Genomic DNA, 16,620 nt, shown 5'->3' on the forward strand with positions numbered 1-16,620 from the left:
CCCCACTGTGGAAGGATATATGGATCCAGAATTGGCCTCCACAGTCACTTATGGGCTCATTGTTAAAACTGTGTTTATGGAAGAGCGTCTTACTCGGCTACAAGGGATCGCAGCAGCAGCAGCAGAAGTACTTAGACGCGGGTTCACTGGGCACAGAGAGGGTGTGCCAGTGTGCGATCGCACATTGATACTGCAACTCACACAGGCGCACAGCCTCCCACAAGCCCTTGCCACCCACATGCCGGTTCTCTCACTAGGGCACGGAGCTGACCCCCTGCGCCCATATGTTGGCACAACCCTCGTTGCACAGCCACAACACTTGAGTCATTCTAGCGCACATCTCCCTTACTCTCACCTTGCCACACTTTCTCCAGTGCACTTCCGGCTGGCACACTAACGCAAAAGTACTTCCTACTTTTTGCACACTCCTGCTAACCCCGTGCACGTCCCCCTGGGCATCCTGTGCCAGGCACACTCTTCCCCCTGCCTGCCCAGCTGCAACTGCCATCCCGGTGCAGAACACTCTGTGTCCACTCTCAAGAGTTCACATGCTGACCGGGGGTCTTCTGACTCTTCCATGCCCACCTTGCTTTCCTCCCCATCGCACGCCACTCACTTTCTTCTGGCGGTGAGTGAGTTGGCCCCATTCCGCCCTCTGCTTCTCCAGTGCCCACACATGTCGCTTCCACCTCTTTGCCCAGAGTTTGGCAGGTGCCCCCACAGTGTGCCAAGGGGCCGTTTGGAGCCCTCCTGCCCGGAGGGACCCTTACCTTTGGAGGAGAGACCAGTGGCAGTTCTGGAGTGGACTGTCAGGACCTGAGCAACCATAGCAGCGCTTGCTAGCTCCCTCGCTTGCTGGAGAGTAAGGGAAGGAGGGAGGGAACAGGGGGGCGGATGGAGTTGGGGGGGAGAGAAAGAGAGAGAGAGAGGGAGGGAGGGGGAGAGAGTGTCTGGAGAGGAAAGAAACCAGAAAGATAAATTTTCTGCTGCGAACTCAGCCCCCTCGGCAGCCTGGGGAACAGAGTGTTAGTTTAAAGTGTTGTCATGGCAACGGGGGTATGTGTGATGAAGGGGGGAGAGAGAGAGAGAGAGAAGCAGGAAAAGTTCAGAGCTGGCTGTTGGAAGCCTCTCCAGGCTGCAGCCAAGCAAGAAGGCAGGCAGGTGGGCAAAGACAGAGGGATGGGTCCCTGGGTGAAGAGAGACCAGGCCTTAGGGGAGGGGGCATTGCCCCTTTCCCGCCCCCCACTGAAATATTTGTCCGTGTCCCTCCTGCCTCTTGCAGGAGATTGCTGCTGGTCTCAGTCTCACCAGGAAGTTACAGAGTCTGGCTTGGAAGGAAATGATGGTTGCTATTGGAATCAGAAGGGATGGGCACTTTGTGCATGCTCCGTGGAAGAATCTGCTGGATCAGGCCCGTGTCCCACCTAGTCCATTATAGGCATAGGCACCCTGGCTAGGAGCCCTCAACAGCCCTCTCCTCCTCCATGAATTGGTCCAATCCTCTTTTAAAGCCATCCAAGTGGCTGGCCGTCTCTGACTCCTGTGGGAGGGAGTTCCACAGGTTAACTATCCATAACATCTGAAGGTTGCCAGGTTGGGTGAGGTGGATCTCCAGCCCCGGACAATGCTGGGCTTGCCTGAGTGTCAGCAACGGCTGCAGAAAACAAGTCAGGGCATCAGAATCTGACTTAGGCCAGGTGCCCTGCAAATATTTTAGTCTCTAGCGCAGTGTTTCTCAACCTGCGGGTCCCCAGATGTTATTGGACTACAACTCCCATCATTCCTAGCCAGCATGACCAGTGGTCAGGGATGATGGGAGTTGTAGTCCAACAGCATCTGGGGACCCACAGGTTGAGAAACACTCCGTCTAGCGGGACTCAAGGGAACTGTAGTCTAAAACATCTGGTGGGCACCAGGTTTAGGGGCAGCTGACTCAACACACCATGATCTGTGCTGACTGGCCATGACTTCCAGGGGGTGTCGGGAAGAAGGGTTTCACAGGATCACAGAACTGGAAAGTTGGAAGGGGTCCCCCAGTGGTCATCTAGTCCAACCCCCTGCAGTGCAGGGTTTCCTGCTACTTGATCCTTTTCACTGGAGAGGATTTAGGCAGTGACCTTCTGCAGAGAAGGAGACACTCAGGACTCAGGCATCGTAGATGGTGGCCTGTCACCTTACGAGGCAAGTCCAGCAGGGACCTTTTGCAGTATGACTGGCAGTGAGGCTAGGGTTACCAGACGTTCCCGGTTCCCGGGGACAGTCCCCGGATATGCAAATATGTCCCCGGACAAATTCCATCCCTGGAATGTCCCCTGATTTGCAAATCTGTCCCTGGGAAACGTGGCAGCGGCAGCCTCAGCAGCCTGAAGCCAGCCTGGTAGCGCAGTTGGCTCTGGCTGGCTTCAGGAGCTGCTCGCTGCTGTGGCGCCCGCCATTTTTCCTCACCCATATGATGTGTCTTGTTCGCTTTACTGAGGACGTCCGGTGGCACAGATCTCCTGCCCCCTTCCCCCTTTGTTCGGAGGCGGCTCGGGAGTTGCGGGCGGGCGGCTGTTGCCCAGTTTTTCAAAAACTCTGCGCATTTATGTTTCACAGGGTGTGAAAGAAGGGCTTTGCACCTTTATACAATATGCATGTGTGTTTGGGCCCAGGGTCTTTTGCCTCACCATCCCCACTACTGACTCCCTGTTGCTACTCAGCTTCAAAAAAAAGTCCCCGGATTCATTGAAAAAAAACTGGTAACCATAAGTGAGGCAATCCTGCTCATGCTAAAATATCACTGTCCAAAGACCAGCCTGCCTCCAGGCTTTTGTTGGGATTCCTGCATTGAGGGGAGGGGGTTTGAACTAAATGACCTTTGGGTCCCTCCCACAGCTCTACAATTCTATGATTCTATGAATGCTAAGCCTTCAAATGCAGTTTGAAAGCTAGCAGGTGGCGAAAGGAGGCGAAAGAGGAAAGAAGAGCATTCTGGGGTGCCAGAGAGTCTGTGGGGTTTTCCACGGAAGAGACACACATGCAAAGACCCGTTTATCCAAAGGCTGCCTGGCTCAGCCACTCCCTGGAGCCTATTTCAAGCACTCCGTGACATCGAAACTTTCCGAGAAAAGAAAAGCGAGAGCGGAGACCCTCCGGAAGCTGAATCATAGTCAGGGACGCCATTCCCTCACCCAAAGCCTTCCTGCCCGTGAGCAACGGCTGGTTGCAAAGACGGCTCCAGGTCTGGGGAAGATGGGGGCTTGGGCAAGATCCTGTCACGGTCTGTCCCAGTGCTGGATTTACGTATAAGCTAAGCAAGCTATAGCTTAGGACCCCACTCTATTGGGGGCCCCAGAAAAATTTAAAGGGGAAAAAACCCTGGATGTACATTTCCAAAATATGATAAAAAAACCTAATAAAATAAAACCTACATACAGCAACAGTGTTTTATGTTGTGTAGGCTCCTATTTGTTATGTGCTTTAGATCAAGGGTCAGTAAACTTTTTCAGCAGGGGGCCGGTCCACTGTCCCTCAGACCTTGTGGGGGGGCTGGACTATTTTTTTGGGGGGGAGGGATGAACAAATTCCTGTGCCCCACAAATAACCCAGAGGTGCATTTTAAATAAAAGGACACATTATACTCATGTAAAAACACCAGGCAGGCCCCACAAATAACCCAGAGGTGCATTTTAAATAAAAGGACACATTCTATTTATGTAAAAACATGCTGATTCCCGGACCGCGTGTGGGCTGGATTGAGAAGGCGATTGGGCCAGATCTGGCCCCTGGGCCTCAGTTTGACTACCCCATGCTATAGATCCTTATTAGGTCCATCAATGACCATATACAGTGGTACCTCGCGTTAAGTACTTAATTCCTTCTGGAGGTCCGTTCTTAACCTGAAACTGTTCTTAACCTGAAGCACCACTTTAGCTAATGGGGCCTCCCACTGCCGCCACACCGCCGAAGCACAATTTCTGTTCTCATCCTGAAACAAAGTTCTTTTTTTATATATAAATATTTATTAGAGTTTCCAAATTAATACAAAAAACAAAAAGTAACAAAAAGTAACAAAAATACAAAGATACAAAATTAAAAACAGTTAAAACAAATATAATTTCCATTACTTATTTCCATTAACTTGTTTCCCAGACCTCCTCTCACCTCCCCCTTTTGTATTCCAGTTCAAATTCTTAACTCAGCAAATCCTTATTATAACTTATTATAACTTATTATAACTTATTGCTCAACCTTTACATTACAGCTGGTAACCACTTAATTTCAGTCCAACATCCCTCTAATGTCCATTAATTTTGCAATGCCTCTGCAAATAGTCTTTAAATTTCTTCCAGTCTTCTTCCGCCGACTCTTTTCCCTGGTCTCGGATTCTGCCGGTCATTTCTGCTAGTCCCATATAGTCTATCACCTTCATCTGCCATTCTTCCCGGGTGGGTAAATCTTGTGTCTTCCAATACTTCGCGATGAGTATTCTTTCTGCTGTTGTTGCATACATAAAAAAAGTTCTATCTTTCTTTGGCACCAATTGGCTGACCATGCCCAGAAGAAAGGCCTCTGGTTTCTTAAGGAAGGTATATTTAAATACCTTTTTCAGTTCATTATAGATCATTTCCCAGAAAGCCTTAATCTTTGGGCACGTCCACCAAAGGTGAAAGAATGTACCTTCAGTCTCTTTACATTTCCAACATTTGTTATCGGGCAAGTGATAAATTTTTGCAAGCTTGACTGGGGTTATGTACCACCTATATATCATTTTCATTATATTTTCTCTTAACCTAAAGCACTAGTTCTGGGTTAGTGGAGTCTGTAACCTGAAGTGTATGTAACCTGAAGCGTATGTAACCCAAGGTACCACTGTATAGCATATATTCAACACAAAAAACAGTGACAATTTGTTGTTGACGAAGGACAGTTGGACATATAAAGGGCCCCATTACCTTCAGGAGCTGAGGGCCTCATCGAACCTCAATCCGGCCCTGGTCAGCCCCTTTGTTGCCTGTCACCACCACCTCATTTGGCCCCAATCCACTCTCCAGGGAGGGCACAGCAAGCGGTATCTGCAGCTCCTTCCGCTGCCCCTTTGCTACAGGGGGCAGGCTGACAGGCAGGGGAAATGGGTCCTGGGGTGGGGTGGGGGGGCTTGAGCTGTGGTGGGGGCCTTGGCAACTGCCTGAGGTTGCCAAACCCTGGCGCTGACCCTGACTGACTGGCCCCTTTCCAAAACCAATTCATCATGGCTAAGCCAAAAGCAACTCTGGGATGAAACAACCGTTTTTGACCTTTGGGCTCATGGACACTTCCATTTGTCTCCTAATTTCCAGGCAGGGGTCAGAGGGGTTCTCCCCCACACCCCACTTTTCCAGGGAAAACCCGCAAATTACTGCTGAATCAGAACAAACGTCCATTGGGTTTTCTGCAGAGGGCTCCCCCAGGGAAAGCAGCCAGGATGAAAGAAAACCTCTTGATCTTGTGCCTAGAAATCACAGGTCAAATGGAAGTGTGTACGAGCCCATTGTCGTGGGTTTGTGGGGCTAGTCTACACGATGACCGAGTCCCTTCTATTTCCTGGGGTTCTGGACCCAGCCAGGCTTAACATCGAATGCAGGATTCATTCTAAGCAGAGCTTGGGTGGCCATCTGTCAGAGATGCTTCCGTTGAGATTTCTGTATGGAAGGGGTTAGACTAGATGACTCTTGGGTTCCCAACTCTGCAACTCTATGATTCTATTATTCCATTGTTGCACTAGTCAGGCAAGTTTCTCTCTGAGATAATGTGCTGGGCCCGGGGGTAACCCGAGCAACGCGGTGGAGGTCTGGTCCCGAATCCAAGGGTTCCACGAGGAGTCAGTCCGACAGGGCCAAGGCAGGAAACCAGGCAAGGACAGGCACAGGATCTCAGGCAGGTTCTGGTAAACAGCAATGTTGCTCCCGCAACCTAGGGCAGGGTCCCACAGCCTTTTATCTCTGTCGGGGTAACGGCCAGTCCTGATCCCCCGGCGACTCACCTCCCTGTTTCGCCTGAAGGCAAGCACTCCTCCTGCGAGTACTCAGGTCTCTCCTTCTCTCAGACCTCAGTCTCTGCAGCTCGGGAGATGTCGGTGTGTTACTAGACCCAGAGGCCGTCTCAGCCTCCCCTGACCCAACCGATAGTGGAGCAGCTGTAAGTGATTGCCCAGCTGGAGGCAACGAGGTCATCCCCACATCTGGAGCCAGGGCAGGCTCAGGCCCCTGACCCGGCCCAGCTGGTGCTTGTTGCAGGGGAACCTGTGCAGACTGGGACTCTTCAGGGTCAGGCCCCGGACTCGGTTCAGATGCCGCCTGGGGCAGAGGATCCGGTGCGGACTGAGACTCCTCTGGCTCTGAGTCCGAGACCCAGGCCATCACAGATAATGGCTAAGAAAGGGAGGCTGGAGAAAGAGCCCTGGTGTGGTCAGAGGTCGCTGAGATTGTTTTAGGGCTCGTTCAGACTTGCCCTGCAGCTTTCCCCTGGGGAAAACATTTTTAAAAGTGGAAGCTGTACATGAATTTAATAGGCCTGAATGAATCAGAACTGTAGAGCTGGAAGGGAACCCCGAGGTCATCCAAACCCCTGCAGTGCAGGAATGACTTAAACCAAGACAATCATCACTTCCGAATGCAGCCTTCCCCCCAACTAATTGCCTCCAGATGTTATGGACTACAACTCCCATCAGTCCCAGGGATCTTGATGATTACACCATGCAAATCCCCAAAGCTCTCACAACATCAACCTGCTGCCTGTGTTCAAGGGGGCATCACCTTCTGAAACAGCACAGAAGTCTCCAGGGTGCTGCTCTTTCCCAAGCTAACAGAGCTTGCAAATTAAATGAGCGAAATGATCCATTTGGATGGCCGTACCTTAAGAGCATTATGCTTAACCATCCCAATTTACCGGGGATATATCACTAGTTTCCTGGCCTCTGGCCCTGCTAAACTACTCATCCTGTTTTTGCCTTTGGAGAACGTCTTGTTAAAATTCCATGAGAAATGGTTACCCGAGCTGTGCCTCCTTGGGGTACAACTCCCTCCCTGTGGGGTCTGCCTCAGGGGGAGGGGGGTCTTCAGAAGGGGTCCAGGCTCCTGCTCCATGTAGGAAGTCCAGAGCATCTCCAACAGAGGCTTGAAGACCTCCAACAATGGAGAGAGCCCACCCGTTCATTCCTCCAGCTCACTGATGCATTGGATTAAATGCTCTTAGGTTCCCCGCGGACTGCCATTTGCAGTAAAAAGCAGTTTTTTGCAGGAAAAGCACTAAGGCAAAAATTTAAGGCGCTCAGACAGGGTGCTTTAAAGCACTGACCTGTGCCTAGGAACATGGCACAATAGGAAGTCCGGACGAGCCCTAAGACAGTTCTCCTGTTGCTAAACCGAGATCGACTTCCCTGTAACTCAGACCCATTAAATTTAGCACTACCCTCTTGATTTGCAGAGAAATATTTTCACCATTCTATGTGAGAGAGCCCTTCAGGCATTCAAAGAGTGCTTTAAAAGAGGATTAGACAAATTCATGGAGGGTAAGGCTATCAATGGCTGCTAACCTTGATGGATTTGTTCTGCCTCCACAGTCAGAGGCAGCAGTGCTTCTGAATGCCAGCTGCTTGGGTCCTGACCATGGGATTCTGATGCTTGACTGCTGCGCAGACAGGATGCTGGACAGTGAGACCTGTTCAATGGGGGAACAGTGTCACGGTCCAGGCTGCACCTACTTGCATGGGCTCCTCTTCCAGCCCCACTGCAGCACTGGACCCCAAGGACTCCCTCGATCGGCGCTCGGAATCTCTCTCGGACAGGTGCGTGTCAATGTTAATACACAACGTGAGAAAGTCCGTCAGGGCTGCTGGGGGGATCACCCGTGCCAGTTCATCCTTAATGTGGGGATGAAGTCCCTGATGGAAGTGGAACCGAAAGGCAGCTTCATTCCACAGGGTGTCTGCAACCCACCGACGGAACTCTGCGGCGTACAGTGGTACCTCGGGTTAAGTACCTAATTGGTTCCAGAGATCCATTCTTAACCTGAAACTGTTCTTAACCTGAAGCACCACTTTAGCTAATGGGGCCTTCTGCTGCCGCCGCACCGCCAGAGCACAATTTCTGTTCTCATCCTGAAGCAAAGTTCTTAACCTGAAGCACCATTTCTGGGTTAGCGGAGTCTGTAACCTGAAGCGAAGAAGAGCAGAAGCACAGGGAAGGGAGGAGATGGAGAGCGAAGGGGAAGAATCCAAGGGGAGCGTAGGAGAAGATGACAGTGGCCCGAGAGATTCCATGAGCCTCTCCAGCGAATCGGAAGATTCACAGAAGGGGGCGCCGGTGGCCAGGGCAAGGGGGTTCCCAAGGGGGACACCCCAGGAGCAAGGGGCCAGCGGGGACTCCCAGAGCAGCAGTTGGAAATCAGGACCAGCTTCCCCACCAGAGCATAGTGGGGGGGAAGAGTCCCAGGTATCGGGGCCAGCGTATCCCCCACCAGGGAGAGAAGATGAGTCAGGGCTGACCACGCCTCCATCGGAGAGTCAGGGAAAGGAGGGGAGGTCAAGTTCAGCGAGCCTCCTGGAAGAGGGAAGCAGTGACCGAAGCAGTGTAACGGTCAGGAGGAAGGTCACTGGGTTGGCGCGAGAGACAAGTTCAAATGTACAGGAGCACGGGACAGCAGAGAATGAGGATTGGGAACCAGGTCCCAAAGCCCGCCGGAGGCAGGGGGAGGAGTCAGGCGACTCAGCGTCAGAAGAGTCCAGAAAGGGGAATGCCTCAGCGGGCAGGAGGACCCAGAGGAGGAGAGAGCAGCGGAAGAGGTGGAGCAGGGCTAGGATCTTAAACTGGTGTCAGGGGGGAGGAGATTCAGACGGGACTTCGACGGTCTAGGGTTTAAGACGTAGAGCTGCGCGCTGCGGCTTTGAAATGGAAACTGAACTTTAATAAAGACTTTTGTACATAACGATGACCTGGCGTTGGTCCTCTGTGAGCTGGGACCTTGGGGCAGCTCTGACAGTATGTAACCTGAAGCGTATGTAACCCGAGGTACCACTGTACTCGGTAACTGGGCGAGCCCCCTGCTGGAGGTTCTGCAGGGCCATCTCAGCCATCTGGGTGCGGTTCAGCTCCCTGAACATGCCCTCCAGGGCGGCAGTGAAGTCGTCCAAATTCCCCAGCAGAGGGTCGTCAGCCTCAAGGTATACAGTGACCCAAGAAAGTGCTGTGCCCATGAGTAGGCTGACCATAAAGCACTCCCGGCTCCATGGGGTGGGAAAGTCTGCTGCACAAGTGGCGAACATCAGCCGACACTGGCTTACAAAGCCTCAAAGGGCCCCCACGCTCCCCCCTGAACCTCTCAAAGTGCTTGAACCTCCCCCTGAAGCATAGCTACCTGTGCATGGAGGTTTTGCAGCACAGTGGTAAGATCTATGGGTCATGCTCTGTCCATCTTGCTCCCTGGCCGGGACGTAGGTTGGCCACAGCAAACTGTCACGGTCTAGTCCTGGCAGAGGACGGTGGGACCGGGGGCAAGATGGAAGGGTAGGAGCAGGAACAAGAGCCAGGAAGCCAGGAGTCAAGAAGTCAAGGGTCAGAGAGCCGGACGTCAAGAAGCCAAACGCAGCAAGGCAGGAAGCGTGTTGCTGTGGCAAAGAGCCAAAGGGAAATGCTGACCTTATATCCCTTCCCGGCTCTTGCCACCAGGTTCTGTGAGTTACCAACTGGCCTCACCTGTGCGACCGTGCCTTGTCTCTTCAGAACAAACTTAGGGGGAGCCCACGAGCAGAGCAGACTGGCCTCAGAGGCATGGAGTTGCCACGCAGTTTGCACAGCTAAACACTGTTCTCCAACAGCAAGCTTTCCAATCCTTTTTAATTTAATTTTATTTTTTGAATCCCCTTTGAAAGCTAGGGGCCTGGCATCATTAGAACCCTCCTGAACCTGACAAAGAAATCAGAAAATCTCTCCGAAGCCAGCGTGGACACCCAAAGATCATCTAGCCTCCCTGCAATGCAGGAATATGCAGCTGTCCCGTACGGGGAATCGAACCTGCAGCACCACGCTCTAACCAAATGAGCTATCTGGGCAGCACTGATATGATGCCTAAACAATCTGCAAGGAAGCCCAATCGACCATCCTCCAAAAATCTCTTGACAAGGGACAACCCTTCTGGATCTGCACACCATTGTTTTGTGTTCCTTAGGCAGTTGCGTCGACCAGCAAATTGACACAAAGTACAGAGAATAAGGACCAAAAGTGTATCCTGCAATCTCTTCTCTCTCTCTCTCTCTCTCTCTCTCTCTCTCTCTCTCTCTCTCTCTCTCTCTCTCACACACACACACACACACACACACACACACACACACTCTTTCTCCCACACAGAGTAAACCAAGAACCTCGGTCAGCTGCGAAAAGCCTTTGGGAGCACAGAAGTAATTCATAGGAGAAGATCTGGGCCCCAGCAAACACCACGTGAAAAGGTTACGGCTGCTTCTGGCAAAGCGTGCGACAACAAAAGTCATTTCCAGCGCGTGTTATTTTACTTGGCTCTTGGAGAACAATATTTGCTGAGTCTCCCTCCAGAATACCCAGCCTCTTGCTGTTTGGCTTCACTTCAGTTGGACTTAAATGCTGCATGCAAAGAGCACAGACCTTGCGCTGAACCCAGCCATGGTTCTGGAAATGGAGTCTCCACAGACCTAACGATGCATAGCAGGGAATTCGCGTGAAGCTCTTGTTGGTACAAGGGCAGTGAACCAACAGATGAGCAAGCCAGCTTTCCCCAACCTGGTGCCCTCCAGATGCTGTTGGATTGTAACTCTCATCGGCCCCTGTTGACACAACCCATGGTCAAGGGAGACGGAAACTGAAGTTTCACAACACCCAGAGGGAATCAACTGAGCAAGGCAGAGTTAATCATCTGCCTTTTAGCCAGTTAACTCAATAATCTTAAAAAAATAGTTGCTTGTTATCCAAAGCTTATTGGCAGCTGTTGAAGGAAGGGAAAAGTAATTTTCAGGTTAAGTAATAAAAGCGAACTCTAATTAGAAGGGGGAGGCCACTTTTAACATTGATTTCATCACACCTTCTTGTTGCACCAACACGTAAGATAAATGTCATTCAATTACCTTCTCCTGTCATTGTCAAGACCAAAAGCAAAGATGTGTTTTTAAACTGGGTGCATCAAAAACAAATCAAGTGTCCTCACAGAACTGTAGAGTTGGAAGGGGTCACCAGGGGTCATCGAGGGAACCCCCTGCGATGCAGAAATATGTCATCCAACGTGGGGCTCGAAGCCACAAGCCTGGTGTCAGGTGTGCATGCAGGAGCCAGGCCCTGTGACCAATAAGACTTTGCAGGACTGGGGCCTTCCTAAGTTTGTTCTGAAGAGGCAATGCACGGCCGCACAGGTGAGGCCGATTGGTAACTCACAGCACCTGGTGGCAAGAGCTGGGAAGGGATATAAGTTCAGCATTTTCCCTTCTGCTCTTTCCAACAGCAACACGCTTCCTGCCTTGCTGTGTTTGGCTTCTTGCTTCCTGACCCTTGGCTTCTTGACTCCCAGCTCTCTGACCCTCGGACTCTTGGCTTCCTGACTCCTGGCTTCTGGACCCCTGTTCCTGCTCCCACTCCACCATCTTGCCCCCCGGTCCTGACGTCCCCTGTTGGGGGAACCACACATGAACCGGACCGTGACACCTGGGATTAAGAGACTCATGCTCTACTGACTGAGCTATTCCTGACCATTAGGTCCAGTCGCGGACGACTCTGGGGTATAGGTGACAACAAAATAGAAGCTTCTCCAGGGGCAGCAGCAGCCGGGGTGGGCAGGGTGCTTGTGCGGGTGCCGCCCATGGGATTCTGCCACCTGAGGTGGCTGCCTCAGTCTGTCTCATAGGCCGGCCGGCCCTGCCATAAACCCATAGGGAGCAAACTGCTGAGGGTCACCACACATGTGGAAGGCTGTTGTTCCATTGCTCACCTCAAAGCCCAGGGTTGAGAGGTTTGGCCCAGGCAAACACCACTTGGAACCTCACCTTTGCTTCCAGGAACAATTAATCCTTTTTCTGAACTATTCCCCAATGCCTTCTGCATTGCCACAAATGACCTGCCCTGAGCCAAGCCCACCCAGAGGGCACAGAAGCTGCCTGTCTGGAGATATATATATTATTACATTTTCTGCTTTACAGTTTTAAATACTCATTTTTACATCCTTAAAATATTAGTGACTTCCCTTCTTCTCTTTCCATGGTTCATTTTACATACAGTATCTTAAATCCCTGTATATTTTACAAAAACTATACCATTCAGTATTCCATTATTGCAGCCATCAAAACATATTTACACTGTTGAAGTTATCTTAATGCTGCCAGCGTTTTCAGCTGTCCACAATTATTTCCCATACATTCAGTAAACGTCTTCCAATCTACTCTGAATGTATGTTCACCTTGTTTTCTGATTCTATATGTTAAATCTGCAAGCTGTGTATATTCCGTCAACTTAAGTTGCCATTCTTCTTTGGTTGGGACCTTGCTAGTTTTCCATTTTTGGGCTGACAAAACGCAGGCCGCAGTAGTGGCATAAATAAATAACCTTTTTTTTACCCCAGGGAATTTCAGTCTGAATTACCCCCAACAGAAAAAACTTGGGTTTTTTTGGGAAAGTACTTTTAAACATTTTTCTCCCAGTTCATTATGGATTATTTCCCAATACTCTTTTACCCTTTTACAAGTCCTGTAAAGAGGTAAAGGTAAAGGACCCCTGGACAGTTAAGTCCAGTCAAAGGCAGTTATGGGGTTGCGGCGCTCATCTTACTTTCAGGCCGAGAGAGCCAATGTTTGTCCACAGTTTTCCAGGTCATGTGGCCAGCATGACTAAACCGCTTCTGGCGCAATGGAAAACCATGACAGAAACTAGAGTGCACAGAAACGCCATTTACCTTCCTGCCGCAGCAGTACCTATTTATCTACTTGCACTGGCATGCTTTCAAACTGCTAGGTTGGCAGAGCAACAGGAGCTCACCCCATCATGGGGATCTGTCTCAAGGCAAATCTTTAAAAATGTAGTATAAACACCGACAACTGGGAAACACTGGCCTGCGAGCGCTCCAGTTGGAGAACAGCCTTGACCAAAGTGTCATGGGCTTTGAAGACACTCGAACTCAGAACGCAAGGGAGAAACGTGCTAAGAGGAAGGCACACTTGGCAAATCCACACCGGGATCAACTCCTGCCCAGAAACCCATGTCCCCACTGTGGAAGGATGTGTGGATCCAGAATTGGCCTCCACAGTCACTTACAGACTCACTGTTAAGACCGTGTTCATGGAAGACAATCTTACTCAGGTACGAGGTATCGCCAAAGAAGAAGAAGCCACCCACGTCCCTTTTACAAGTCCACCACATGTGAAAGAACGTTCCCTCTACCTCATTGCTTCAAAACCTCATTGCATTAAAAGCCCCATGTTTTGCAACCTTTTGACACAAGGGAATAGCTGCTCCATCCTCTTGGTCAATTTCCCTGACCTTCTCTAGATCATAGAATCATAGAGTCATAGAGTTGGAAGAGACCACAAGGGCCATCGAGTCCAAACCCCTAATGTCTCCCATCTCTACAGCATCTTTCAACAAGTGAGGAAAGCAGAACCGTATTCCAAGCATGCTCTCTCCATGGATTTGTACAGCAGCATTACGATCTTGGCAGTTTCACTTCCCGCCCTGCCGCCCCAATATTTTTTTATCTGACGCTTGCCATTTGCAGTGAGCTTTCCCTAGAGAAAACAAGGGAAGCTGCATGGCTCCGGGTCCAACAAGCCCAGCACTACAGCAGCCTTACACGGACCCCCTGTCCTTGCATCGCCACCACCTCCCAGTCCTGCAAAGGCCCTGTCCCTTACCTTGCAGAGGCTCACACTCCGAGTCCAGCTTCCCTCTGGACTCAGGATGGACTCTGAGAGGAGAGCTGCAGCTCCCGGCTCAGCCCCCCCCTTCCTTCCTTCCTTCCTCCCTCCAGCCCGCCTGCCTCCTGCCAGGAAAATGAAAATAAAAAAGGCGCACACCAGACTCTTAGGCACACCCCACTTCCCTCTTCCCAGTTCCAGCCACGTTTTGTGGCATATTTGCCTACCTGGAAAGGCAGCAATAGCAGGTCTGGTGGGGGGGTTAGTGGCCCCCAGGAGGGTTGGCTCCAACGAGTGGCTTCTGCCTTACTTTAAATGTTGTGAGGATCCTATGTCCTTTTAAAATGTGGGTTTTTGGGGAGGGGGCAGGGGTTATTGGGTTGTTGTTTTTATTTCGATTACGTATTTTGTGGTTTTATGTCTTATTCTATTCTGTGAACCACCCTGAGACCTCCAGGTATAGGGCAGCATAAAAATTCAATGAAGAGGAAGAGGAAGAGGGAGAGGGAGAAGAAGAAGAAGAAGGAGAAGGAGAACAGGGGCCAGCAAACTTTTTCAGCAGGGGGCCAGTCCAGTGTCCCTCAGACCTTGTGGGGGGCCGGACTATATATATATATATATTTTGGGGGGTGAACTAATTCCTCTGCCCCACAAATAACCCAGAGATGCATTTGAAATAAAAGCACACATTCTACTCATGTAAAAACACACTGATTCCCGGACAGTCCGTGGGCCAGATTGAGAAGGTGATTGGGCCGGATCTGGCCCACAAGCCTTAGTTTGCCAGAAGAAGAAGAAGAAGAAGAAGAAGAAGACGACGATGACGACTGGAGAGTCAACCTGCTGACCACGCCTCAGGCAAATGTCGCACAATGATCAAGGAAAAGCTCAGCTCCACAACTGGGAGTAAGTGGCAATTGTGTGCATGTTTTTGTACAATTTATCCTGGTTCTGCTGGTCAAGGGGCCAAAAACACTGAAACTCCACCCATAACCCCTGAGAATCCTGCTCCACCACCCCACTGGCTTCTGAGATCTTTGGCGGGCACTGAGATTCCTTTCAGGCACATCTTCACATTGCTGAATTCACCCATGGCGGAACTGGATCTCAATGGCTGGGTCCTCAGGGCTCTTTCTTAGAGTACCTTCAGAATCAGAGGGCTTTCCTTTGGCTCCAGCTCCTGAAGGACTGCAGCAAAACCAGCACTTGGTCCTCCTTCCAGGTGGACTGGAGATACAGTACTAAGCAGAGTTTGGAATTCCCAGGACAGGTAAGTCCTATTGGATGGCTGGATGGCTCAGCCGATTACGGCAAGGGGCTGATAACACCAAGGTTGTAAGTCCAATCCCCATAAGGGACAGTTGCCTATTCCTGCATGGCAGCGAGGGACCGGGGGGGGGGGGGAGGAGGAGCTGGACTGGATGAACCTCAGGGTCCCTTCCAACTATGATTCAAGATAACGTAGAGCTCAGTCCTGGCCATGTGGCATTTGCAAGTCAAAGGGGGAGGGGCCAATGCTGGAGACTGGGTGAAGGAGAGGAAGATCTGGCTGTTGTCAGGGCCTCTTGTCTCAGGATGCAGGCAGGATAAACTATCTGGACAGCTTTCTGGAGCTGTGATTGTGACTTCCTCTTGCTCTAAGGCAGCTGAGCTGAGAAGCCCCCAGATCTCCAGCTTGGCGGGAAAAGCCTTGCCAGACCTCCTCCTCCTCGAATTGCACAGCAGAAACACTCTGCCTTTAAATCAAGAGCACAGAGATACAGCAAGAGCAAGAGCACCTCAATTTCAGTTAAAGGAACCCAACTTTTCTCCTTAAAATGGAAGCTGTCCTGTTCTGCTGCCTGCACACCCTCGTTCCCCACCCCCAGGTTAGCAGCTCACAGGTCACAGCAAAGGAGCCAAGTCCATCCAGCCTCATTGTGCTTCTCTTGCAACCTTTGGTCATTGCAATACTTTTCCTGCTGCAGGCTCGTGGCAATGGCCAGAGCCCAGCCTTAGCAACTGTGGTTCCTCCTGAGGTCACACCTCATTCCCAGAATCCCTGCATAAGCATCTTTTCTTTTTTCACCCTGTTAGTCAAAACCTGCTAGTCAAAACTTGGCAGCTCAGGTTTAGCAAAGTGTCCCCTACCTTACCTTGAGCCCTTGCCGGGAACTGTGTGTTGCAACGCAACAACCTGAGCCCTGTGATGCTTCCCTTAAATTTGCTTGCAAAGGATCAGCAGTCTTGCAAAGTGCACATCAAACCCACCCCTCTCTGCGCTCACCTTAATTGCCCAGGAAATATCATGCAGGAAGCAGATTGAAGATAAAAACGGAGCGGAATAAAGGCAGAGTCAAGAGGGCATATTTCAAAGGGGGGCAGGAGTGCTTTGAAACCGTGGTGCCCCCACTCAAAAGGCAAAGGCGGTAGGTCTGCTGGCCAATGGACCCAGCTTACTCTTTGCTGTGCTTGACACACAGCAAGATAATAATGCAGGAGGCTCAGAGAGAGCCATGCATTTCTGCAGCTTCTTCTTCCAAGAGCCACATTCTCGGGGCTCTCACTCTGGGCCTAGGAAAAATAAGAGGGAAAGCTCCCTGTGGCACTGAAGAGGGGTGCCCACTTCTCTTGACAGCATGCTTCTGCCCCTTTCCTGTGGAAGGTGTCACAGGAAACACCCCTCCCCCCATCATTCAGTTTGTACAAACACGACACACACACACACACACACACTCACACACGACATACGCAACATTTCTGTT

At 50.8% G+C, this 16,620-nt stretch overlaps 1 protein-coding gene across 9 annotated transcripts in view; it reads right to left on the minus strand.

The window, feature by feature from the left end:
* The window catches only part of SHANK3 (SH3 and multiple ankyrin repeat domains 3), a 487,858-nt gene that overhangs the window by 431,401 nt on the left and 39,837 nt on the right, over positions 1–16,620 (minus strand). For 3 of the 9 annotated variants that reach the window (XR_014160963.1, XM_081879617.1, XM_081879616.1), the window contains exon 1: positions 771–890. The exons of 1 other annotated variant lie outside the window; for it this stretch is intronic. The gene's annotated coding sequence lies outside the window, so the exon portion shown is untranslated. Of the gene's footprint in view, positions 1–770; positions 891–13,873; positions 13,981–16,620 lie in introns of those variants that run through there. 5 more of the 9 variants (XM_081879614.1, XM_081879613.1, XM_081879608.1 and 2 more) reach the window with 3 other exon arrangements.

This window comes from Podarcis erhardii (genome assembly GCF_964252035.2).
Source record: "Podarcis erhardii genome assembly, chromosome: 10".
NCBI lineage: Eukaryota > Metazoa > Chordata > Lepidosauria > Squamata > Lacertidae > Podarcis > Podarcis erhardii.